Consider the following 27138-nt stretch of genomic DNA (forward strand, 5'->3'; position numbering starts at 1 on the left):
GAATGCATAATGCAAATATAGTCATTAAGTGCTCAATGATAACCAATGCTTTTGAGTGTCTATCAACACAGAAAAAAAGGTACACGTTTTTCAGTTTTAGTCTTCCTGTAATGTCGAGAGTGTTTTCTTTGGAATCTTGGCTTTGAAATTATGACACTTATTATGGTTACTAGAAACTGTAGTTCTTGCTGTTGTCTGGGGAAGCCACATGGGCACATCCTACAGGCAGCAGCCACTATCTTGGTTTTGGTCCTGGTGGCCGTGTGGAACTAAGCCGAGGTGGTGAATGAATGCCTTTTTTTGTGGGTAAAACACCTTCTTTTTTGTGCTCTTAATGCTGCTACTGTGCCTTTCTTATTTCATTACTTTTTGCTTCCGGTAAATTGTTGTCTCAACCCACAGTGTCTGCCTTTGTCCCTCCCTCACCAAAACAGGTGGGGGAAGGGGAGTGGCTTATTGGGAGTTCAGTTTCCTGCTGGTGCTAAACCACCATGTATAAGGACCTGAACTCGAGTGTGGTGGAACTGTGGAGGCTGAGAAAATAAAGGCTGGATAATTTATGCACCCTGCTTTGTGAAAATTTCCATTCCAAATTCATGTTGGGCAGATGTGATCTATAAGGAAATCTATCCATGGAAAAATAAGGTCTTTCTATGAGAGCATTGTTTTTTTCATCTGGGTTAACTGCACAGTGTCACTTTGGTAATGTTTTAGGAAATGTGATACCCAACGAGACAGCCACAAAACCACCATTCTTTAGCACTGTCCTTTACTGAGTGTATTCTCTTCCTTACAGACAAAAGGTTTTTTTGCCTATCAACAATGACTGAAGTGTGGAAATGAAGCAAATTTGTAACATTCAAGCATGTTTTCTTCGAGACTAAGAAATTTATTTCAGAAATGCTGGGAAGAGCTGCTGTTTTAAGTCAACCCCACATCCATGACAGACCACTTTTTGGAACACAGAACGTGAGGCACATGAGACTGATGATGTCAATCCTTGCAGCAACAACACCAAGGTACGTTTCATGCTGTCTTTGCTCATCCTCTGGTGAAAGGAAGTGATGAAAAGCCACAAGTGTTTTATTATTAAAGACAGAGACTCCCTTAGTACTGTGGCGACCTTGATTTTTAAGAGGAATCCTGGCATGCTTTGGTTAGGGTTTTATTTAAAATATTGATCCTTTGTAGTTGACACAGTTCCAGTAAACTCCTAATTTTGTTTTGGATTTGCACGACTAGTTGGATATTGTGCTGATTCATAAACTGCCCTGCCCTCACTTGGCCTGATTTGCTCCAGGTTCTTACGTTGCATTAAGGCTCTGCAGCCGTGAGGTTTTCTGCAATGCTATTTTCAACATCCAGGGTTGAGTATTGTTGCCTCATTTGTCTCAGCGCTTCAGCACAAGCAGGAGGCAGAAAGTAATGCTAAAGCTCAGATCTGTATCCTGAAGTGCAGCTCAGTATAATCGGAGAGATTGGTAGGCAGCATTTTCCCCCTAATGCTGAGGCAGGGAAAAGCCTGGGGCTGAGAAAGAACTGAAAGGGATGCAGAATGGGGATGAAAAAGGAGAAGAGATTCACTGTCTGAAATAGAATATATAGAAAAAGATTGGACTGCGTGAAGATTCACAGATATGAAAAATATGCGGGTGAAGATTAAACTTTAGGGAAAAAAAAAAGAGGAATTGGGAAGAAAGAGGCTAAAAAGAAGATGAGAAATCTCGAAGTGCAGAAAGTCTTTGAGGTGATGCTCTAAACCTCATCAGTTCATCAAGAAAAGTGAAAAGCCTTACATCCCCCAAAGAGAAAGAAATATTGCAGAAGAGTATTTATCTTTCTCCAGGAGTGCAGGTTGTCTTCTTCAAGACAGAATAGCAGAAAAAAAAACCCCAGAGGAATGCCTGTTCTATGTATGTCATCCACCCCAGGAAACGGAGGAAGGGAAAAAAAGAAGACGCCCTGTTCAGCCACAGTAGCACTCAAAATTATAAATGTTTAAGTATTCCTTCAGCTTGCACAGGTTCTATATTTAAACATGCCTTTTTAATTGATCCCAGAAATAATTTCAGTTCATACATAGCTTTTATAAGCCCGGGGCCTATCTGTCCTGGGCATATTTGAAGATTTATCTGTAGAAATATTGTATGAAGAAAGGAGGGAGGATTTAATTTACAAAGGCCTTAATCCAAAAGCCTGTTCTGAAATTTTGCTTAATTATTGATGTGCAGTTACACAGGGATTTCCCACGCGACGTCCCAGTAGCATCACATTACCTTGAAGTTGCAGTAACCACTGTAATCTGAACAGGTCCCCTATAAAGAGCAGAAATATAGGTCTGGATAGGAAAAAAGAGAAAATCCTTAATGCATTGCACACTGTCAGTCTGTAGCCCCACTGAAACTTCTCTTAAATGATGCAGACAGTGGTCTTTGCTACTTCTGATCTTCCGAGGAAGAGAATCTCACAGGTCTGACGAATGTAGAAAGAATGGGATTTTCTTGGTACGGTAAAATTACTGGGTAGGAACTGCATAGCTTCAGGCTGAGAGTCTAGTATATGGAAAAGTATTCTAAAGATATATAGGATTGCATTTCCTTCTAAAGGCCCTGACAGGATTTCCAAAGGCATGTGAGGAGGAGTCCTGTGCAGTATGCCTGACTTGCCACACACGGTTGCCTTTCTGAGGCATCTTTGGATATTCCCATTTAGCCTACAGTTCTTTTGTGTCTTTGGTGGGGTCATTCTCCTACCCATATGGCAAGACACCTACAATTTAAACACAATATCCTTGGTGATTGTCCTTGGAAAGTCTCTGAACAGGTATGGAATATGAATCCTCCTGTTCTTTCCAGAGCACTCTTAATAGGACACTGTGGGAAAGGTTTCTATAATCATTACCCTTAAAATGAGCATAAACATGGGCATTCAAAAACAATACTTACCCAACATAAAACTTATATTAACCAACTTTCATCCAGAAAAAAAAATTAAGTTCGTTTTATGTATTTTGTTTTGTTTATGGGGATCAGTTAAGCCACCTCTGGGGCAAAATTGAGCAGCTGTTTAATAGTGGCAGCAATGCTGCAGAACAGTTTTAGGGAATAAAGAATAGAAGAATAAGTTATCTAATTTAATCTGTGAGGGCAATTTAAGTAGGCAGAATCAAATTTCTCAAGCTGGAATTTGGCCATTCAAATATTGAAGCCTTTAAAGAAATGTTAATAGCTATTCACAGCTTTACAAATATATCATCAAATCACAATTTTAATAAGAATAAAAAAGGGGAAAATACATTTAACAGCTTATGCTAGGGAAATATTTTATTAACTGTAGAGGACAAAAATGAAGGTAAATATTTAAATACATCTGTTATCATGGGATAAGGCTTTGATGTATCAATCCCATCTTCACCAAAGCTTCCTCCTATAAAACTCCCACATTGAAGTGCTTCTGTTTTGCTTTTACTATGATAAATAGCTATCAGAAAAAATGGAAATTTGGCATAAAACATGGATAATAAAAGTTGTGATTTAAGTAAATAACTGTAGGCAATGGCTTTCATTACAAAAAGGTGGAAAAGATGGAGCAGAGCAGTGATTTGTTTTGTGTAAACAGATTAAAAATATTTTCTTTGTGATACATGGCTTATATACTTGCTGTTCCATTGTGTTAGAGATTTCTAGCTGGTGTGGTTATTCCTGAAGTTCAAAAGAACTGGCAGAGTTAAAAAGGTGGCCTATAATTATATCAGAAGTTAATTGCAGTGTCTGTTAGGTAGAACTAATTTACACTGTTAATTTCTAGACAAACTAGTCTTCTTCAAAGTTTCACTGTGAAGGCTTATCTAGCCCAATTCATGTGTGCCATCAGGTTACCAGCAGTGATCAGAATTTTAGCAAACATCTTGATTTACTTTATTTGACTAAGAAATAAATAAATAAGTAAATAAATAAATAAAAATCCAAGTAACTAAAATGTGAGTTGCAATCTGTCCCGGTATGGATGGTTAGCTGAAGTTTAGCAGGTTATTACACAAGAACCTGCAAGCTGACACAAAGATCTCCACTAGCAGTGGTGGTGCTTAGGGCTTCTCCTACCCATTGTTGCCAAACTTGTCCCTCATGGTGCCAAGCAGTGCAGGTCTATGAAATCCTCCTAGAAATACAAGGTTATGCAAACTCCCATGCATATCTTCACGTGGTGCAGCGCAGAGCATTCCTGTGCAACAGATACAGCAGGTTTGCCTTGATAGCATCGCAGCTCTAACAGTGCAGTACTTTGTCTCAGCCTATTGTGGCTGCCCTGATGAGTTTTATTGCCACTGGTTTGGTCACAGTGGGTTTGGAGATCGCTGCCTGGTGCTCCAAAACACACTGTAGGCAGACATCAGATTTATCTTTGGCTTAGATACAATTAAAAAACAACAACAACAAAACCACAGAAGGAAACCCACAGTGCAGAGGTACAGTTAAGCATTTGTGTTTGAGACTCAAAACAGCCAACACACTGAGCAAGTTGGGCTGCAGGATACAAAACTAATATGCTTTTTACACATTAGCTGAGTAGCTAAGGACCAGAGTGCTGTTCCCCCCTCATGACAAAGATTTCAAATCTCATCTTTCCAGAGCCTGCCTGAGGCTAGTCTACCTGTTCCTGTTGAGTCTGGCACTACTTACTGTGCAAGGATGTGGAGAGCAGAGAAGAGAGCGCACCTGTATTTGACATTGCAGTTTATGTGCTGAGTACGAGTCTCTCCCTTGGGCCAAACTGCCCCTTCCATCCTTCTGCCAGGTGAGAGTTGCGTCCATTCTTCTACATAATCATGTTCACACTGTGTCTCGGTCTGAAATGAAAGTAAGGGAGAAAGGAAGCACTCAGGACAGTAAAAACGGAAGGGAAGGCTGAATGTCAGGCACTTTTTCAGCCTTGTTCCCTAGTTATCATCAGGCTGCAATTATGTGCCTTTCTAAAGGCATTTGTGTGCCTCCCACATCCCCCAATAACTTTTGATGATTTCTGCACAGATCATTGACATAAGATTTGTGGAAGGTAGAGGTCCCAGATATAATTACACGGGTCTGAGTTTTGCAGCCACGGACAACCTACGCAATCTTGCACAAATGCAGTATTGCAAAGAATCCTCCCTGCAGAGGTATCCTGGAAACATCTTTATGTCAGGAAAGTCTTTAATGAAGATTCATTTTCTATCACTCTAAATTAGACAACCAAATAAAACCACCCAAAAACATGGTAAACAGTTTCCTTTGTTCTACTGGTCACAGAGCTGCCTTTTGTTTTTAATATGGCTTAATTATCCGTAATTGTTGTAACAAGCCTCCCAAAAGGTAATAGTGATATGCTATGACAAATTTTATACATCATGATACATGTCCTTTAGGCTTTATAAAGGCTCCTTGTGATGGTTTTGACAAGCTTCCCCAAGGCAACTGAGGCTCCTTTGCATAGTTCATTAGCTGAAGAGAGAAATGGGCTTCAAGGTGCTTAAAATAGATTAGCATTTTTTCAGTTCACTCTTCATGGGGAGAACTATATGTAGAATAATTCAGGGCCAAATTAAGTTTTAATCAGAAAAAATATGTATTTTGGGGGAAAAATAGAAATATTTATAGCTGATTGCATAGATTGATAGATGACTACTCATGGAACAGAATTTGGCTCAAACAAGACAACTGCTGTTCTTAGTTTTAAAACAGAAGTAGTTTGTCCTCCTTGTGCCAGAAACTTCACGCTTTCTTCTCCAAGATCACTGTTTGCAACATTTATATCAGAGAACATTTATAATAAGCTAAGAGCATTTATAATAGGATAACCTAGGACAGGATAATGAGTGTTTCTCAGTCACTTAGGGAGAGAGAAGTACAAAGACCTGACTCTTGTCTTGAGCTACACTACCTCGTCTACAGCTCAGCCATTAGCAAAGTCCTGTGCCTTAACATATTAGCATAACCTTTCCTTGTATTGTAGGTCAGAGAAAAATCACATTTAAAATCTCCCTCATTTGTCAAGACAATTTCTCTTTTGACATCATCCAGAAGGTAGTGGCTCTTATTGCCATAACTCTACTATTTTTGCTGAAAACGGGTTATCAGAGCAGAATCCATGGTCTTCCACATAATTACTTACCTTCTGCCTTGCTACCAATCTTGATTTTTTGAGTGTGTCATTTAAAATGAACCCCCTGCTTTTTCCCTCAAGTGTAAATCCTGCATAGGATTTACCTCAGTGGCAATCATTACAATATATCAGATAACACTAATAAAACAAATAATGGTTTTATTCTCCTTCCCGTCTCTCTTACAAGGTTATGTTTATATACATATATGTACATATGTCTGTATATGTATGTGCATATCTCCTAATTAGAAGTTTATGTTAATGCTTTAGGGCTTTGGAGCGACAGCCATATCGATTAACATCAGCTGTTGCTGGTGTCAGTGTTCAGAGAGCTCATGGAGATTTATTCTAAGCAGGGTTTAGTGTATCTAGTAACATGCAGCAGCTGATAGCATGTATGTGACTCTGAAATGAACCAGTAGGAACCATAATGGCAATAAAAAACAGCCCATGGATCTTATGTATTGACGTGGCTTATGAAAATATTTTGTAGATATTAACAGATCAAATGTTAATATTCCCTGTCAGGAAACAAAAAAGAAATAGAAATCTATGCACTAAATAACAGTCAATTTTTTCACATCTGTGTTTTGTTTTTGTTTTTGTTTTATTTGTGTGGCAATTATCTTGGCTTCAATAAATTCTGATTTTTGGTTATTAGATAAAATGTGAACAATTCCTCTTCCTTTTCTACATATTTATTCTGTTAGGGTTTGTTAAAGAGTTAAAATACTGTGTAAAAAAAAAAATCCCCTTAGAATACTTAAAATTTAAGTTGTTATTTTAAGGAGTATCTTTCATGGCTTATTTTTAAAATTATATTTAAATCATTAATGAACTGCACTTCTTATCATATGTTTGTTTAGTAATTTCTCATAAAATCAGCACAGACAGGAATAACAGATATACGAGGGAAAATCTGTAAAGCTTCATATCTCTATGAAATAACTAAGTCAAGCCCAGTTTAAATCTGAATACATGCAGTTTATAACACAGACTAACACAACCACAGCTTTTTGCATTCAGTGGGACTATCATGCACCACAGACAATAGAACACTACATAAATAGCTGTGTCAATGATTTATAGAGATCCTTTTAATTATGTGTATTTACATTTCAACCTAGGTTTCTATCAAAATAAAACTTTCAGTAGCTTGCTATAGATCAATGCCTAGAATAAAAGAGGTCCTGATGTTCATTTTTTCCCCCCAATGGCAATTTTAGCTGGCTTTAAGTTTTAAAACTGATACAGCTAAAAATTCTTCCTTATTCAGTATTTGAAGATGTCTACATACCGTTTGTTTCAGTCCCAAATGTAATAATCTTTTAAGTACATCTGTACTACCATCTACTGGAAAGGTGAGTAACTATATATCAGCAACCACTGCTTCTATCTGGTACTGAAGCTAGAGTAGAATAATAATTAAAAAAAAAAAAAAAATCCATACATTTCTCCCGCAAAAATTGCATCTTTTTATGCACTGTAAGTTGTAGTGACGCTAGAAATCTCTGGTTGCTAATCTTTTGCAGAGATCAGGTTGAACCAAGGCTGGATAGTTTTCACGACGAAATATTCCAGCCAAAACTGAGATATTTTTATCCTTCTCTTTTGGTGAGGGGCTGCACGTCAATAGTTCTCTTTCACCTTCCGAGCTAAGCAGAGGGAGGAGCGCGAGGGTGTCTGTGTACAGTTACAGTTCTCAGGCAAATAAAGGAGACAGAGCGCTCAGCAGAGCGGAGCAGAGGCAGGCGCTGTGCATGCCATTCTCTGGCTTCTGCGCTCCAGCTGCCAGCTATGTTTTCTCACAATTCTGCTGTGCCTTTCTAGGATATCCTGAAATAGCTCTGCTAAGTCTGGCGAATTGTATTCTTGTTTAGCAAGGTGAAGAAACATCTTCTGAAGGGAGATGGGGGTTACTCTTTTTTCATGCGCACGTAACAGCCTGCACACTTCACTAACCAGCTGCGCTCGCACACACGCAAACACAAACGCAAACACCGTAGGAGTTTTGCAAATAATACATCTGGATGCCATCAAGGGAACAATCCCCAGCTTCCTGGCATGTTACCAGCCTCCTAGACTATTACATCCTTTCTGCAGCTGGCCACACACACACACGCACACGCACACGACACATCGTTGCCTACTTCTAAGCAATTAAATAATACTTGATACCGATGGCAGACTTTCCCATTTTTGTCCTCCAAAAACATGCCCAGGCAGACGCAGAGAGAGATGTGCAGGAGTGTAAGATAAGTGTACATAAATGAAAAGCAGAGGATGGCAGCAGTGTTACTACTTTCTGGATATGAGGAAATGGCTGTTCTCAGTACATCTATTTAAAAAGTGTATTTAGGATACTGCATGGGAATTACTTTAAAGAAGGTCATTGTGTTGCTCTTAGTCACATCAAGGACAGATAAAATAATAATTTCTTCACATACAGTTTAGATGAGGAACTAATAACAGACACTAATTCAGCACATGTAAAGCAACAAGAATGATTGCAGAGAAAACTAAAAAATACATTTGATATATTAGATCAAGCCTGTAACAACTGGGATAGAGTTTACCTTTTTCCTTTTGCCTTCTACCAGTGTGTGGAAAAAAGAACCTTGCCTTTTATTAGAAAGCCATACAAAACCCATTGTGCATCATCAGAAATCAGTCTGGCAGCTCATTTTGTCTCTAAAAGCCAGGATAACTTATTTCCAATAACACAGCATGCAGTGCAGACTGAATCACCAAATGCTTTCCGTAAAGGCACCTTAGCAACATCAGAACACATAGAGAATAATCTCACCCAGGCAAAAAAAAAGAAAAAGAAAAAGAAAAAGAAAAAGAAAAAGAAAAAGAAAAAAAAAAAAATCTGAAGGGGAAAATGGAACGAGATAAGCAAACACACTGCTGTCTTTCATATGCTTTGAGTAATCCTTGCAGGATTTTCACCTGTTGTACAGTGCCGTATCATACAGGGAGAGCACACCACTTCGCTTTGCTGTTTCATAGCCTTCCTTTGGCTTTAAACCCCATGTTTTCATTCTTCTTTTCAGACCTCTTTGATATGAGCTCTTTCTGTCTCTAACCTGAGAATTAGGAACCTTCTTTGATGCTAAAGAAAATGCAGATGGTCATTCAGTCTCTTTACACCTTTTTAGTTTCTCAGCTGTGACATCTGCCTCACCCTGTCTTGAATGTCATGCTTTCCTTTCTCCAAAATGGATTTTACTTTTCTCACTTCGCTGGCTGCTTTCTGATACAGTTGTATGTTCTCTCCTCCTCCTTTAGTATATTTAAAATTAACTTATTTGTAATTTTTAGTCCTGCAAACTATTTTTTTTTTCCAAATCATCTTTCTTCATTGACTTTCTTTCTTCTCATGCTAGTCATTCATCTTAGAAAAAGTTGCAGCATGATCTTTACTTGCACTTGCTAAAATTCAGCTGCCTGTAACTTTCACCAGTTTTTATCATAAATATCGTATATTCCCTAAGGTTGCAGATAGCAGACTCACTGGCAACAGAATTCACAGATGTAATACTGTTCCAACTGATAAAAATCTCTAATATTGTAATTTTTCTTTGACTGTATTATCTGTGCAGGATATGACTTAAAAATGTGATTTCTTTTTGCCCTGATGTGATCTACAAAAACGATATCTCTTTCAAATACTCAAGACTCAACTCTGCCCTAAGGCCTACACAATTCTAGCTGTTAATCATGTTGAGGGAAGTGATGGGATGGAACAGTAATTGCCTTCCTTATTTCTTTTTTCTAATTAAACTCTCCATTACCCTCCCTCTAAGTGGGGAAAAAAAAATTCCCAACAACATATAATTAATAGTTATATCAGTTCTTTCCATTATTTACTTCAACATTAGAGTTCTATTTCGTACCTATCCATCTAATTCTCCTTTCAAGACCATGAGCTCTGCTTGCCCTCACTGGTTTGTGCAGCTGGCACAACCAATCTCTAAACCTGAGGGAGGATGTGGAATACTGATATCACGTAGAGGCAACATCTTTCCACTGGCTCACTGCTGTCAATTAGGCTGAGAACTACTCTACTTATTCCCTTAATTCAATGTTATGATGGAGGAAGAGGGAAAATTAGAGAAAGGAAGGGAAAGAACCTATCATTTTTATATAATTCTGAAATGCGTGTCTAGTCATAGTTGGGCTTGTTGTATGTGTTTAATCTGAATCATTTGACAAGACAAATTGTTTGGCTGATTTGCGCAAGGGTTTGTAGAGGAATAAACTGAACTGCTGTCTGAGAATGGGATTAATTCCTTTGAGAAATTCCAATATATATGTAAATTTCAACATGCTCATTTCTACCATGTGAGTAGAAACATGTGCAGAAACGTGCAGTTTGCGAATTTCTGACAGCAGTTTGGGGCTATTCTTCAACCTGTTCACAGATCTTTTTGACCCTAACTTCCAGACCCATACACACATACACAAACACATCTATAAATCTATATATAGATATATATATAGATATATAAAAATCAGGTATATATACATATATATCTCAGATATAGTTTTAATCTAATATGGGAGAGTATTAATGTAGCACTGCAAGAACCAGTAAAAGCCTACCATTTTCAGGACATTTATTTCTTCAGGCATGGATATTAAGTACACCACCACAACAGCCACATGTTCCACCCACAGAAAAAAAAAAAACAACACTCTCCAACAAAAACCCTCCCCAGCTTAAAGACTGTTAAATTCTAAAATGTGATTGTACTCTCTGGTTGAGCAGGGGACCCAGCAGGAGAAACAGTAGCAAAACAACACCTGACACCCACTCCTGAGCTGCTGCTGAATTCATGAATATTGCAGAAACATTTTAACTTGGTAAAGAGGAGAGAAAAAAAAAAAAATCAAATAAAAGCAGTGACTAGCAAAAACAGTTCTCTAAGCCATTTGCAGTGGGAGGAGAAAAATACAGAGAAAGTGAAGAGAGGTCCTTTTAGACTAGAGAACATTTTAGATTGGAACGGCACGATTTCACACTCTCTCTATTAAAATCCATTGTTTTTAAAAATAGCACATTTATACAGTTGTTTTCTGAGGCCTGCATGTAAAAAATGGGGAAAGCTTCTCTTAAGATTTCCTATTTCTGAACGCTAAATCCATCCTGTGAATTGTTCTCTGCATGGCAGGTGTGAGTGAGTGGATCCAAGAGTGAAGAGTGCCACCATCAGGGCAACCTCCGAGTGGAAGCAGTTTTTCGTGGAGGTTGGGTATTGCCCCCCCCCTTTCCCTAACTTTAAGGTTTACATGTGAAAACTATGCAAAATTCTCTTAGCTAACCTTACTTGAGCACTTAAACAAAGCTGGCTAAGTGGGTTACTTACAGCAGGTGGAGATTTCTCTGAAACCATGTGGGTTTTTTTAGGTTTCACGTTTTTTCTGCTGGTGGTCTGTGATGTCTTTTGACTCTTTCACACAATGGCAATTAAATCCTGTTCTTTTTTCCCCCCGTCTTTCTTTTGTTTATTTTTGGTCTTTGGATGAAATTTTCTTTGGTTTTCTTTATTGATAGTAAAGTGAATATTGATCTTTCCTTCATTTAGTCTTGATGAAGATCAGACACGCATGGCAAAAGCCACCTTAACCTCTGAAGTAACAACACATGGCTGGCCCATTCTTCACCTCTCATATTAGGACTTCTTGAACTCAGAGGCATATAAACATGTTTTTATTCTTTCACGAGATTAAAAAAAAAGACAAAAAATGTAATTGGATTTAATTTAAAAGTTCATTAAAAGTGATGCATACTGCAACAAACGGAGTAACAAACTAAATTTTGCCTTGGGCAATGAACAGAATTTATTTACTTTTCCCCCTTTATCTTCCAACCCTCTTAAGTCAGACTGTGATGGATGAAGTGAAAAAAATTTCCACACCAAAATCTGAATTCTCAGCAAATTGACGACAGCTGGTATCATTCCAAATTAGAGATAGGCTATTACTAGAGATCTGTTTATGCCGTGAATTTGGCCTTTTTGACTGCTCGCAAATGATTTGTGAATTGGTTTTGCTTTTTCATGTGCATTTCTTTGCGGTTGACTTTTGTTTGAGACACTGTCAGTCAGGAGAAATGTTAATCATGTGGGAAACTTGTTTATTCCTGTGAGACCTTTGTAGTATTTTTTAGATAATTCATCTTACTATTTTTATTCTAAAGAATAAGTTATTTTATATTTAGCATTCATTCTCTAATGCATTTTCTAAAAAAATTTTTGGTGGAAGATGCAAATGATAACAGAGATGTGCAGTGTGAACCATCCAACAAAGGGTTTTTTTGTGCTAGCGTGCTCAGCTCTGCTCCTGTAAAAACATTTCTGTGAAAAATAACTTGTCCATCAAATGCTTTATGACTGGGCAGTATAGAAAGGTAACTGGTCACAACAAGCACAGTAAAAAGACATTTTCTTTGCAAGGACATACATTTAGTTCTAATTCTGTTATCTCTTTTGCTTTATCAGTTTCTTTCAGATTTGTCAGCTCACTAGACACTACCTGACAGTATCAACAAAAGAGAGAAATTAGTAGATAGGTAAAAACAAAAGAGCACACCTGTTTCTTCTTTATATCATTCCTTCCTGATGGCATGTAGACTGTCTTTCACTTTATTTTTTCCAATAGAGATCATTTAAAGAAGTGCATAAGCAGTAAAAATCTTTGTGGTATTTTTTTTTTTTATATAACTTGCATATTATTCAGTCCCTTTTTCCTCTTGGCTCATTTTCTAAGGAGCAGGAAGCCCAGACGTTTGATTTAATATTCTAAATTTAAAGCTTCTCATTTGTGACCAAAAAAAAAAAAAAAGAAGGAAGGCTGAACCAAATTGTGTTGTTCTATGCTGTTTAGATGATTATATACATAAAAAGAACCTTGCTGCAGTGACAGGAAAATGAACTTTCCTTGATCATCTGGAAAATTTTTGTACAGAGAAGAGACGTAGTCCTTCTGTCCTTCTGCCTGTTGCTTGAGCCACTCCTTTTTCTCATTTATCTTAGGATATTTTGTTCAATGGAGTCTTTACATGCTTGTCTGCCATCTTTATATTTCCCACAGCGCAGAATTCATATGCATCATTCCCAAACATGTTTATTAGGAGAAATAACCCAAAACTAAGTCTTTATCATCAGCTATTTTTTTTTTCCTTTATTCTCCCCATTCAGTCTTGATCAAAAATCAAAGATCGGTTCTCTATCTAGTTCGCCAGAGGTAAAAGATGTCAGAAATCTCAGGAGACGTTTGTCTCACAAAAAGACAAGTCTGTGTCAAAAGCGAATTCTATTAAAAATGGGCTTTAGTTTGTGGAGGTTCACAGGAACATTCTAATCAAAATGGAGTAACTGCTGCACCAAGGCACCATTCACACAGAATATACATTTCAATGCAGCCGAACTTGAGAGGGAAGATTAAAACGATTTCAGGAAGGGATATGCATGATTCAACACTGAGTATAGGAATAATCTTTAGAGAACGTGGAAAAGTGACTCTTCTCAGAAATATTATTTCAGCTGCACGCAAAATGCATTGGCATGAGTAGAGAGGGTTGTGATAAAGTTCCATAATACTGAAGATGCATTTGTTTGCTCCGATGATCTCTGTGTGACATCAGTATTTACTGCATTACTGGTTTGCATTATGTGGCAATATGTATGCCTCATTGTGGGTCTTCCCTGAATCCCATTGCTCCTTTTGTTTCTCAGGTGCCACAATGATAGCTGGAGTTGTGCTGCCCCCATCCAAGGCTGATAAATTCAGCCATAATAAGTCACCTTCTCTTTTCATTATAAATCCAAAAGGCCTTTCCTAATTAAAATGAATCTGTGATTACAAAGGTGCTTAGGAAACTAATGTTGTTTTCATCCCCATGGAAACTGCACCCCTTACAACACCCCACTGATAGAGAAATACTATTATTATTTTCATTTTATAGACACAGGATTGTAACACACAGACAAAATGACTTCTCCAAGGTGATACAGTTAGTCTACAGCAAAACATAGATTTATCTGAGATTTCTAAACTTCAGGCTTGCATTGTAACTATTGGACAAAAAAAAAAAAAAAAAAAAAAAAAAAAAAAAAAAAAAAAAAAAAAAAAAAAACCACAACAAAATTGTCTTATTTTCAATAAAATACTTCATCCTAAATAGAGGAGTGAAAAAATCCTTAGAAGAAAGATAATTAATGCTAAAGTACACATTGCAAATCTATATATTACAGAATACATGCCATGCATTTTTTTTTCCCAGTACATTTCTGAAACTTTAAGTGTATCAAAGATCAGACAAGTTTAGACTCAGGTTACTCAGGTTCTAGGTTTTGTTTGTTTGTTTGTTTGTTCGTTTTTTCTCTTCCAAATAAAAAAATAAAGGAAAACAAAAACACAACAGGTCTCCAGCAAATGAGAGAATGACCTGAGTATTCAAGACTTCAGTCTGGCATTACAGATATTTATCTCCTTTTCCAGAACTTTCAGCACCCTGAACAAAGAATTGACAATAAGCTATTGCAAATATGAAAACAAGAAGGTCTCTTGCTTGAATACTTCACTGCATAGTAGAGAGAAACATTAAAGTATGACATGTTCATACACTTTAACAGTGGTTGATCAGAGTTCAATGTAGACATCAGAAAGAAAAAGGGCAAACAATATTGCATAATATTTTTATTAATTCTATTACTTCTCTGGATTTTTTTTTTTTTTTTTTGTCATTTCTGCTCTAAGTGGAAAGAAGACTGAACTTATTTCAGTTTGTCCAAGAAGACTGGTTCTTCAAAATGTGGTGGAAATCTCTTTCCATCAATTTTACAAAATATCTTTTCATGACAGTTATATAAATGGAAAGAGAACAGGACAAGAAAGGGGCGATATGTGCTTTAAAGCAGGTTGGATACTGCTTGCAAAAGTCATCTAAAACATCCTCTAACAGGTCAGTTTTATTTCTTCTTCAGTTTAGTAGAAGCACTTGGGTCCTTCCTTTCAGCATGGTGGTCTTGTTGAAATAATTAAAGATTTGTAGGGTGGATAAAATGTGCTGTTCTCTTTCAAACTCTAGGATGACTGTAACATAAGTGGCAGAATATAAGATTGCTTTTAAAAAAAGAGAGAAAAATAATTATTATACAGATGTTTACAGACCAGTTCCAGAGACAGTCTAGTTTTGGGCCTCCTTCTTTCTCAGATCTCTGACAGTCATATTATTTAATGTGACAGTCACATTTGCACATCAAGGTAAAATGTTTATTTTACAACATTGAGTTCACTACTACATTTTATTGATGTTTTACTGAAATCCTTAATGTTATGTTAATGTAAAACTATATAAGAGTCTGTCCTTTGGAAGACAGAAGTGAAGATATTCGTGAGGATATTTTTCTAGGATATTTATGTTCTCAGTTTCTGGCAAAATAATAAAAACCTGGTATAAATAATAAAATACCTGGTTCTTAGAAAGCACAAATGTTGCCTTTAAAAAATGAGCAATTTGCCAATGACATTTGATTCTAGCCTTCCTTTGTTCCTGGACTTGACTTTGCTCCTGTTTTCTCCCCCTCTTTCCCCCCAGCAGCACCAGGGAACAGGGGTTGTGGTTGTTTCACCATACACTGTCTCTGCTATTCCTTTTCCTCCTCAGGGAGAAGACTCCTCACTCCTCCCTCCCACAGGAAACAGCCCTCCACAAACATTTTGTTTCCACTTCTTAAGTTCATTGTCTGGGAGGCAGCACCACTGTTGTTGATGTGCTCAGCCTTGGCCAGACTTGGAGATGGCTGGTGCTGTCTCCATCAGACCAAGGGGGGGGTGGGGGTGGAATGTCTTGGGTTATGTAACCAGAAAATGTGTATTCTATTTCATCTGCTGAAAGCTGCTGGGAAATGTTTTTTCCTAATCTCTTGTAACTCCAGGGGGGAGGGGGGCAGATGCCTTGTGATAATGGCCGAGCCATTCAAACCAGATGGGGCAGTGTTTCTTATCTCTTTCATCACCCCTCCATCCTCCAGCGGGACATCTTCTGATAATGGGCCATCAGGGCCCACCAGTGACATGACACATTCTATCATCCCATTGGGAGATGCTCCACACAGTGGGGGAGGAGCCAACTGTTCCCAGCTAGATAAAAACTGGGAGTGAAGAACATAAGGTATCCAGTTTTTGCACTGGATCCCTGGAGGAATACTGAACCCATCTCGCCACCACTGGACTTTCTACTCCACAGAACCACATCTGTTACTCCAGGAGGACTTATTTGGACTGCTTCCAACACCCTGACCAACAGGATGCCGGGTCATATCCCTGACTCTGTCAGGGTTTTTCCCCCAGGATTTTTGTTTGCTTCCTTGCTTGTTTGTGTTGTGTTTCTTTTTTTTTTCTTTTTTTTTCTTTTTGTTTGTTTGTTTGTTTGTTTGTTTGTTTGTTTTGGTTTTTTGGGGGGGTGGTTTTTTGTGTTGTTGTTGGGTTTTTTTGTGGTTTTTTTGTGTTTGTTTTTGTTGTTGTTGTTTGTTGTTGTTGTTTGTTGTTGTTGGGGTTTTTGGGGTTTTTTTTTGGGTACTACTACGCTTGTGTTTTCTTTTTTTTTCTTTTTTTCTTTTTTTTTTTTTTTTTAATATTCCTAGTAAAGGACTGTTACTGCTATTTCCCATATCTTTGCCTGAAAGCCCCTAATTGCAAAATTATAATAATGTGAAGGGAAGGGGGTTTACATTCTCCATTCCAAGGGAGGCTCTAGCTTTCCTTAGTAAACAACTGTCTTTCAAAACCAAAACTGGCTCCTGGCAGCTCCCTACAGGAGCCACCCCTGTGGCCTCCCCACTACCAAACCCTTTCTACAAAACCCAGTCCTCCCACACTGCAGGAAGGGGTTTTGCCACTGGTTTTTGGGTACATTTGAGTACATTCCTGTCTGCACAAGGAAAGTGGTATCCATGGGAAAGAATGAATAGCTGACAGCCTTGTGCAGGAGACAGCTCTCTGTCCAGTACTCCTGCCCGCGTTCAGACTCATTGTAGACTCAATGCTCAATGCCATAGAAAGCATCATGGTCTTTTCTTGCTTACTTTCTGTCTTAAAGGTTTTTTTCTATCGTCCTTTCATTTGACTTGAGTAGAAGCTAAATTTTGGAACACTGAACTGCAAAGCAACCAGAAGCGACATGTTGGAACAGTGAAAAATATTGGGATTTATCCTTTCTCACAGGACTACCACCAAGAAGATTTAAACACACATTTTTTCTTTCTTTTTTCCTCATCCCTTCCATTCACTTCTAAGTAGATTAATGCAGCTATGTGATATGGATAACTGCATTTGTACAAATCATCTCCTATAAACACTTACTTGGCTAACAAACTTCAGGTTGCCAGGCATAAAATTTGTGGATCTCAAAGTTACAATTGCCTGAGCAAATGACACCAAATTTAACATTGTTGTCTCTCTTGCTGTCATATTAATAAAATAAGAAACAAACAAGACTATTTTTCAAGTCTGACTTTAGTTTTTCAGCTTCAGAAATCATCCACGAAGAAATTTGTAAGGGGTATCAATATTACAGGTCTAAGGTCTAAGGCTAGTCCTTTACCATCACTTTGGTTTAGGTATTCCATGAATTAAAAGCAAACCATGAGGTTCAGGTTGTAACTGCAGCAGCATATCACAAGGACTTGAACTAGTTTTTTTATGATATTCCCAGTGAATGTTTCAGCCACATGGCAGTAAGTGAAAGCCTTGATCATTGCTCAGGTGAGATGGTTCCTTCAACAAGTTCTGTTCCTAAGCCTGCTGTAATGCATTGGATATCTCCAGAGCCTCTTATTGAAAAATCTACTTTCACTGAGCTTAAATGGGTTTTGCTAATAGCAAACTTTGCAAAACTGCATTTAGCTGGGTGATGGTACTGATAATTGAAACTATACTCTTCAGTTTTCCTTAGGGAAGCAGAGACATATCTCATCACTGTAATTAAGTCATTATAAATATACATTGATTATTCTGAAACCTGTGGTCTGATATAAAATCCCAGTATTACCGTGCTCAAAAACATCTCTTTGACATATTACTTACTATTAAAGTATTGTACTCCAGCAAGATAGTAAACTATTCAGTATAGTACTCTCAAGGGAATGGGGGAGGGAAGAGATATAAAACCAAAACCTTGGTACTGTATGCTCTTGTATTGATTTTAGTAAAATGGTTTTGTGCTTTCTATGAAGGGCTGAAATATTGCCCTGCTTTATTTTGGCCGTGAGAGTCAGACTTTTCATCTATCTAAACTACTGAGGTTAAATCTAAAATACGATTTAAATAGCGTTTGCAACCCAGCCCTTTTTAAAACACTTCTGTGGATTGTCAGAAGTTGAGAGGTAACAGGCAGAGATGTGAATATCTGGCAACAAAATTGATAGTATAGGTGGATTTATATTGCATATCATAGAATTGTATATCACAATTTGTATGTTTCATCTGAGAGTTTTGGCAGGCTCTTACTATCTGAACATAAAATCTGTGAGAGAAACTTTTTGCTCTCTGATAACGAGTGAACAAATCAATTCTACTCCTTTTTATTTCCATAATTCAGCCTTACTGATTTTGCAACACTGTGTTTTCAATTTTCTTGGCAACAAGAGAAATTTCTGTACTTTAAAATTCATCTCCTATAAGAAGAGGCCTAGAGCCCTAATGCTGAACAACACTTCAGAGAGAGGTTTAGGATCAAGGTTGTTCTTGGAGTGTTTTTTCTATCTGTTTTGAGTCTGACTTTCACCTTCAGAGTCCTCGGCTCATTATGAAGTTGGTGATTTAGCCACTTTTTGGTGCCATATATATTAGCATACAACCGCTCTGTAACTTCACAGCCTCACCCATTGGATACTCTAAGTTACCTTAAACAATACAGTCTGTTAAAAATGTTAAACTTATCCATCACATTCATTTGCTTTCAGAGTGTATGATGTAGGAAAGGAAACGTGGTGTAATAATGACCACAGTACCACTGTACTGAGCAGTCACCACTGTATATTAGTAGTGCTTGTCAATAGTGCTTTTGTTTATCTTCCGAACTTCAACAAGAGTTAATTTTACTCTTTTTCAGATGTGTGAAAACTTCTGTAACATACAAGTAGAGTGTAAATGTTCCTCAGGAGGATGCACTTGATCACCTGCTGGGAAATCAGTAATGTGTGATTCTGAGAGTGGCAATATCTCTTAGCGCTGCTCGAAGCCATCCTGTCATTATCCAGAAGAGAAAGCTGTCTGGCTGGTTGCTTTGCTTCAGCTCTGTGAAATAACAAGGCAAGGAGGCACAGAGAAGCAAATTCTATATATTTTAGACTTGCACTCACTGTAACAGGAGCTTGAATCATTTCTTTTCCTTCTCTGCCTTGTGCTGGAACCAGTAATTACTTGGTGACGTGAGTTCCTTCTACAATCCTGTATCATTCAAAAGAGTTGGCCATTTGATAAGCAGGGACACATCTAAGGATCTCAGGAAGGATATGGTCTGCTAAAGCAGAAATTTTAGGATGTTCTGTCCTATTTGAGAGAAGGAAAGAAGTGAAGGGATAGCTGCAGCATTGTTTAGCTCAGTCTTGGGAAACTGCATGGATAGGAAGCCCACAGCCTTTCGGGGTAATGTGGTCTCCAAAGCTTTTTAAGGGAGAAGTTTTATCGCTCTCCCAGTGAAAATGTTTTCCAAACATCCAGCCTACATTTTCCAAACTATTCTCCGTTGCCATTGTGCCTGATTTTACAGTTTGACTTAATGATCTTAAAGATATTTTCCAGCTTAATTTTTCTATGATTGTGCGAGGTTACCTCCCATCACTACTAGGAAGTATTTATCTACAGTTTCTATAAGTTAAATATTTGAGACCAATCCATGCAGATTTTTTTGCATCTTTGTCAGTGATTTCACTGGCTTCTGATCAAGCCTGTGTACGAATTTTATTGTCTCTGTTTTGGCAATTTGGACTCAGCAAAACTGAACAACAGCATTAAATGTAATTAATTTAATAATATCTAGTTCTAACACTGGCTTTGGTTTGCAGCAAAGGAGGTGTTTGATTGTTTCAAACCATACTTTTTTTAAATCAGTAGAGGATGACTGGTCCTTAGAGGTGACTTTTTCACCCGTCATATGCAATTCTATGGTGGAGGGGTTTTTTTTTTTAAAAAAAAAAGGTTAGCCTCATGGCTAACTAGGTAATACTACTAAAGTAGCTTCATTCTGTGCTTTTAAAGCTGTGTATCACTGTATCTAAATTCTAGGACAGAAATTGCATAAAATGGTCTTTATTAAAAAAATAGGGTTATTTTTCTGGTTTTAGCTGAGGAACAGCCAAAGACGCACTTAAAACCCCAAAAGATGAGTCTAATGTAGCAAACTGTTAAGTGTGACCTTAACTCTAATAATGAATTTAATTCATAGTAATGTCCAAAGGGTATTTAGTCCTTCAATCCTAAGGACTACTTTTCTTTTCGGTGGGGCTTTGTTGCTTGATGTCTATTTAACAGTGCTGTTCTCACATTAACTTCAAATTTCTGATCTTTCACTCACAGTGAATACTATTTAGTATTCAGTTATTGTCTGCAGCAATAATATCGATAGAATAAAGCAAACTTAAAGCTGATCTGCATTAAACAATTCTATTGCTCACAGCTGCTTTTTAAATTAGGATATAGCGTCCTAAGCCAGGTCACTTACAGTTTTGGTACTATTCTACAGAACTGAAGATGGTGACAGCTTTGTAGGTGACCATAAAAAGAGCAAAACCAAGAGTCACCAGAGAGCTAAACAGCTAGCTTAAAAGAACTGGATGGGGAAGATTTTAGGAATGATACTGACAGTGTTCTTACATTAGTATGAATACTGAGAGAAGTTAATTTAATACAGTAGAATTGCATTTGTACAGCGGAATACTGCATCTTATCTCCAGACTTTCTGGAACTCCGGATCCTCATCTGAACAAACCTGACTGTCACATTCATCCTTCAAAGGTAAATTAATTGAATACTGTATAAACAACTTGGAGTTCTTACGGGAAGAAATAATAAACTTATTTCTTTAACGAGGAGAAGGAAACTTTTAGTTCATCTTTGTAGTACTGAACTGAAAAATTAGTAAAATTTTGTAAAAAATATTTAATCCAAGTAAGCCATTACTACCGCCCCCATAATATGACCAGCCTGTCAGTAAGAGCTTTGCATGCTCCTGAGCTGTTGCAACCCATCCAAGTGATAAGTCATATTTTAACTTTGCTAGAGGCCTGTAGTTTCTGAAAATTATTGAAATCCTTTAGGTTAGAGGGTGCTATATAAATCTGGTATGCTTTAAAATATTTTTTCCCGTCACTGGAATGCACACATCTTCAGACATGAAGCAACGGTTGCACTGGGAATTTTGCAATACTGATGGGATAATGTCACTAGCACCACAGTGGTTATTGAGTGGTGTACGTACTAAGGAAGACAACTGAGGCCAGAGGTGACCTCAAGGTGAAATTCCAAACAGTTCATTGCAGCTCTTTCTGGGAGCAGGAGGCAACCCGTTATTTTGATCTGTACTGTCATTTGCAATACGAGCATGCCCTTTAGTGAATCTTTCTAAAGCTGCTTATACTTACACATTAAAATTCACAGTCTAGTTTCCTTTGCAGCCCACTTAAGGAGCACCGGCTGCATGTGCAAATCTTCATGCTTTTTATCGGACTATATGCATTTCCTTTTTTTTTTTTTTTTTCCCCTTTAGCTAAGCTAATAATTTTTTGATAGGAGCTCTTGTTGCAGTAGAAGAAACAGACATGCTCTTTGTAAAGTTCTGACACAGAAGAATGAAGAGAAAATGAATGATGGAATAAGGTATTACTAGACATTTTCTAATAATTTCTATGCTTTATGAAAACTTCACAGATCTTGAAACCCAAAGAAATGTCAATACATTCATTCCTGTCTTTATGTTTGTGGAGAAAATGGTAAACTTAACAAATCTATTTTCTTTCTCTTCTTTCCCCCATGAAAATAAAATGCATTATCCATTCACCTTAAACAAGATGTGTCTAGTCTCCTAGAAAAATGCCTAAGGAAACCTTCAGTTCCTAATCTAATTTTTTTCCTTTTTTTCCACATTAGATAGACATCTTCAAAAGCTATGAGAAAGTGGTTTAAACTTATGTTTTAAAAGATATATAATTAGCTATTTTGGTGGAGTGTGTGGAGAGCTGCAAGATTCTTCTTCCTGTAGACTTTTCAACATTGCAGCCAGACCTTGCAGGAATGTATTTTTTAGCACAAAAAAATTAGTTGATATAAAAATCTCAGTACCAGGGGTTCTCAGACCACAGCTACAACCACCATCCTTCTGTTGGCTCATCGCTGAGTGGAGGTGTTTTCATGCAGCATCTTAGTGCTGAACCCATCACCAAGAGCTGGATTCACATCATTCCTCTGTCTGAGACCTCTTAATCCCATTTATCCCAACTGTCCAGAGAACCCTAATTATGCTGATCTGTAGAACAGAGGGAGTTATCCCGCCTTTATTTTGCTGAAGTTGTTCCACTTTACTTAAAAGAATTCAAGACCTGTCAGGCAAAGATTACCAGCATTAGCTGGGCTGTGTTACTTGAGAAAGCTGTCTTGATACCCAGCCTTTATCTATTCTCATTATGCCTATTTCATGTAAAAAATACATTAAATTATTGAACTTCAGTTTCTCTCAAATGAAAACTTTACCACAAGGCAGGAGTTACATCTGAAAGCGTCTATGTCTAAATCATGCAGATTACACAGGTGGTGTTCAGGCGTTCACTCTGGAATTCAGGATTACAGCCCCAGTTATCCTCTCCTTGAAGTATTAATTCACTGACATTATCTTTCTAGCTATCCTTGATTCATGATTTCCCTGTTAAGCCAGTGATTTTTTATGAAGATAAAAAGAAGAAAAATACTGATGTAATATGTAATCCTATAGTAAGCCTTAAGAAGAACAGCATGAGACTTTTTTTTATCATATTCTAAATTCTTGGGAATCAGACTAGATTCTTGCCCTTTTTTTTTTTTTTTTTTTTTTTTTTTTGTGTGTGTGTGTGTGTGTGTGTGTGTGTGGTGGTGGCAGTAGTTTTTCTATCACTGAAATTACCATTATTGTAGCTCACAGTAGAAGGTCCCTTGTAGTTATGAACTGGGAGTAAAAATCTATAGTCACACACTGACAGTGCGTATTTTCAGGCAGGACTAGAAAAAAAACCCCAAAAACAACTAGCGGGTTTATATATTATCCTCTAAATTTATTTCACACAAAATAAGCTTTTACAGCTTTAAGCACACTTCTCTTTAACTTGATTTAATGTTTTATATTTCATTTGTTAGTCACTGAAATGTATTGCATTGTCTCAAAGTGGTACTAAATCCTGAGCTGCCACCACCAACAGGACAGTCTTAATTTTTCCATCTGTATTATGAGAAGGGGGGAAACTTAAAAAACGAGAAAACAATACTGTGCCAAGTTAAAGCTTCAAGAAGATAATTAGGTTTTTACTCTCAGTGCTCAGTCAACAATTTGCAACCTGGAGGAGTGAAAATTCAGTCATTGAATAGTGTGTCAACACATCTATCTCATCTTTCACTGTGGCATTATCCTGCTGTTTTTACAATCTCAGAAGTGGACCTACTACTGAAACTTGCCATTGTATGAAAATTAGGATTATTTAATAACAGCATTGTGATTCAAAAGTTTCCTGTGTAATTGCTTTTTTTCTGTAAATCTTTACATAATGACAATTGACAGTGCTCAGTCTTACTTGTAGCGTGAGAGTTTTTGTTTGGTGTGTTGTTTGGATTTTTTTGATTTATTCAAGGGGGTGGGGTATTGTTTGTGCTTTTTTTGTTTGGGATTCTTTTTGAATGCTCTTTTATTTTTTCTGTATTAGACAGTTCTCTAAACACAGATCCTTCCCACATACTGATGAGATAAATTGTGGATTATTTTAAACCTTTATTTCTTTTTTAACTTTTATGCCAACGAGTAACAACATGAAAAATAATTGACTTCCTAGGTCTCTTTTTTGAAGTCTATGAGAGCGTTTGTAGGTACTTGTGGGCAAAAGTGCCTTCCCCTAAAATTTACCTTGGAGTGGGAGGCCTTTAAGAACTGAACCGTAAACTTTCCCACTGAGGCTAAGTGTGGCATCTTTATGTAGACTGCATTCTCAGAAGGGGAAAAAAAAAAAAATAGACCATTAAAAGAACTGGGCCTTCAGACACAGTGACAACAGTAACACTGTGGTCACAGCAGTGACAGTGTAGTCACTGGCATGGAAGTTGAGTGCCGTGAATTCAGGTGAGGTCTCATACTTTAAAGCAAATGGTATAAAAATCTCACCAAGTATGCTATTTTTGTAGAATGCAGACTCAACAGAGCATTTTCTCTTTTCTTAAAGCAGGTGGGCTCTGTGCAGAGGCAGCACTGACAGTCAGAAACTCCCAGATTTTAATCCCAATTTACATGCAAATTCTGCCTGTGATCATCACAGGTGATTCATGTTGTTTATTGTACTTAAATTCTCATTTCCTAAAAGGGACATGTCAGAAAGTTATTTACTGAAATGAGTTTTACATATGAGTCAATTGCATCTGAAGCAACATATCGAGGGAATACGTATTGAGAGATTATCATGTTGCAGAGCAACAGTGCACATTTTAAACTCATTGGAGGCCCTGCCACTGCCAGGTGGCCCCTGGCTCCCAACATTTCCCAAGACAGTTTTGAACATCCCCCGCTTCCTTGTGGAGTCTGGTTTGTCTCTTACATTGGGACAGTCCAGTCAGTCCACGTAACAGAAGAGAGGGAGGGAGGGAGAGCAGAAGCAGCAGACCTGGAGAATGCGAGTGGCTTTAGCCCCTACCCACTTTTGTCCCTCATAATATTGCCTCTGCTGTGAGGGATCAGCTACCTCAGAGAGTCCTGTCAGGACTGCAAGGTTCTGGGCTTGAAAAAGCTGCCCAAATGGAGTGTTTGGCCTTGCCTGAACTCAGACTATTGTTTTGTAATAAAAGTTATAAATTGAACTCCAGCAAACAGTCTTAGTGAATAAATGGTGCGGCTGATGCAATAGTCTGAGCAGAGGCCTTATAGTTTCTGTCTCAAGAATGTCAGCTAACACATAACCAGAGGTGTGCACCATTGACATCTTGCACCTTTATTCCTATTTTGCCGAGCCTTTTCATCTGCCGACTGCTGCTCGTGTTGGTCTATGCCCGGGAGAGTATTTTCATTACTGAATACGGGAGGCATGGGAATTCCGACACCTCCTTCAGAACATAACAAGATTATAAGAGGAGTCATGAGACTGTTACCTCTGTTCATTGTTTGCATTAATTTAGACTTAGTAACGATGAAAATCCCTTTTCCCTGTTCAGTTACTGGGTTCTTAAAGCTGTCAGCTTGCCCTGGTTGGAAACAGAATTTCAATAAAACCCTCCTTGAAAGTCTGCAATAAATATTCCTAAGCCAACTTATTGTCATTAAACATTTAGTAAGATGATTCAGTTTAAAACACTGCGAGTTGGCCAACACTTCATTTAATTAACACTGATTCTGAAAGCACAATATAAATTTTAGTGCTTTTTTTAATCACTCTATATTCCAGTTGCACTGATTCGAAAGCTTATATGATTATAATCATCATGCTCAAAGTAAAAGGATTTTTTTTCCCATGTCTTCCATTCCTTAAATTGTTTTTAGATTTCCCAAGGGGCACATATTGTACAAGATTATGATGATAAAGATTTTAAGGCAATTATGTTTCTTTATTTGGAAGCTGAAGTTAATGTTTTTGAAGACTGCTTTCCCAAGAGCCCCTGTAAAAAGAGAAGCCATGATGCCCCTCCCTTTACATTTTAGTCGACCAGCTGGCACAAAAAAGGAAGAAAGGGTAGCCTATCTTTGTGAGCCACAAGTCAATTTTTCACTTAATATATCTGCTTTCGGTTGACTAGAAGATGTCTGTTGCAGAACATTAACAAACACTGTAATTTGCTGGGGTCAGCTAGGTCTGTAGCTTTGTGACTCCGAGCCCTCTTAAATTATGCTATCAGCTTTCAAAACCTTATTAGGTTTAACCCGTTTCGGCGCCACTGGCTTCTCGGAATCACCAATGCACCTCTAATCAGAAAACCTCAGAGAAACCAATCTGCTGCTATCAGAAACCTCAGTACAATTTTGTGTATTAATATTTCAGAGAGCATGTAGGAACACATGCTCCCTGCTGAGCATTACAACCAAGGAGGCTACAATAACAGCAGAGATTGATTGCCAGCAAAGCTGGCCACAGAAACTGCTGTCTCTTGTCTGGCTGTGGATATGGTAACCAAAGAAAGGAAAATGAAATGGGTTACTTGGCTTGCGATTAATAAATTCCCATAACTGCCAAGTGAGACAACACATAGAAGTTGCATCTCTTACAGGAATAGAAAATACTCAAAATGGCGTCTAAGCGCTAAGATTTTTGCACCATTAACCTATGGCTGATGTTATTGATCTGTTTTTTTCTTTCTCATCCCATCTCTGGTGGAAAGACGCGCAGCACATCCTCAGACAGGAGCAGCTGTGCATCCCCAGCGCAGATCAGGCCGTGCCTGGGCTGGAGGCACAAGTCCCTGGAAGGGAATAAAGTGAACCAAGGGTTACCAAGGATGAGAAACCCATCGTCTCGCTTTCAAAGCTCGCCCTGCTTCCCTGGTGGCCCTGCTGGCCTTGTATGGAGCAAGGCCACTCCTCAGTCTAGTGCTGCTAAACTTTCAGCTCACCCCATTTTAAGTAAAATGAGACCTACTCAGAATGTTGGCTATAATGGCAGAACTTAAATCTTGCTTTTATTTAAAAACAACCCCATAAAATTTTTACGAAATCAGTGTTGCGCTGACTCCTGTGATATCACGTGAGGTGTTATTTGTGTGGAGCAGGTTATTGAAATA

The sequence above is a fragment of the Hirundo rustica genome, chromosome 5 (assembly GCF_015227805.2).
Source record: "Hirundo rustica isolate bHirRus1 chromosome 5, bHirRus1.pri.v3, whole genome shotgun sequence".
NCBI classification, from domain to species: Eukaryota; Metazoa; Chordata; class Aves; order Passeriformes; family Hirundinidae; genus Hirundo; species Hirundo rustica.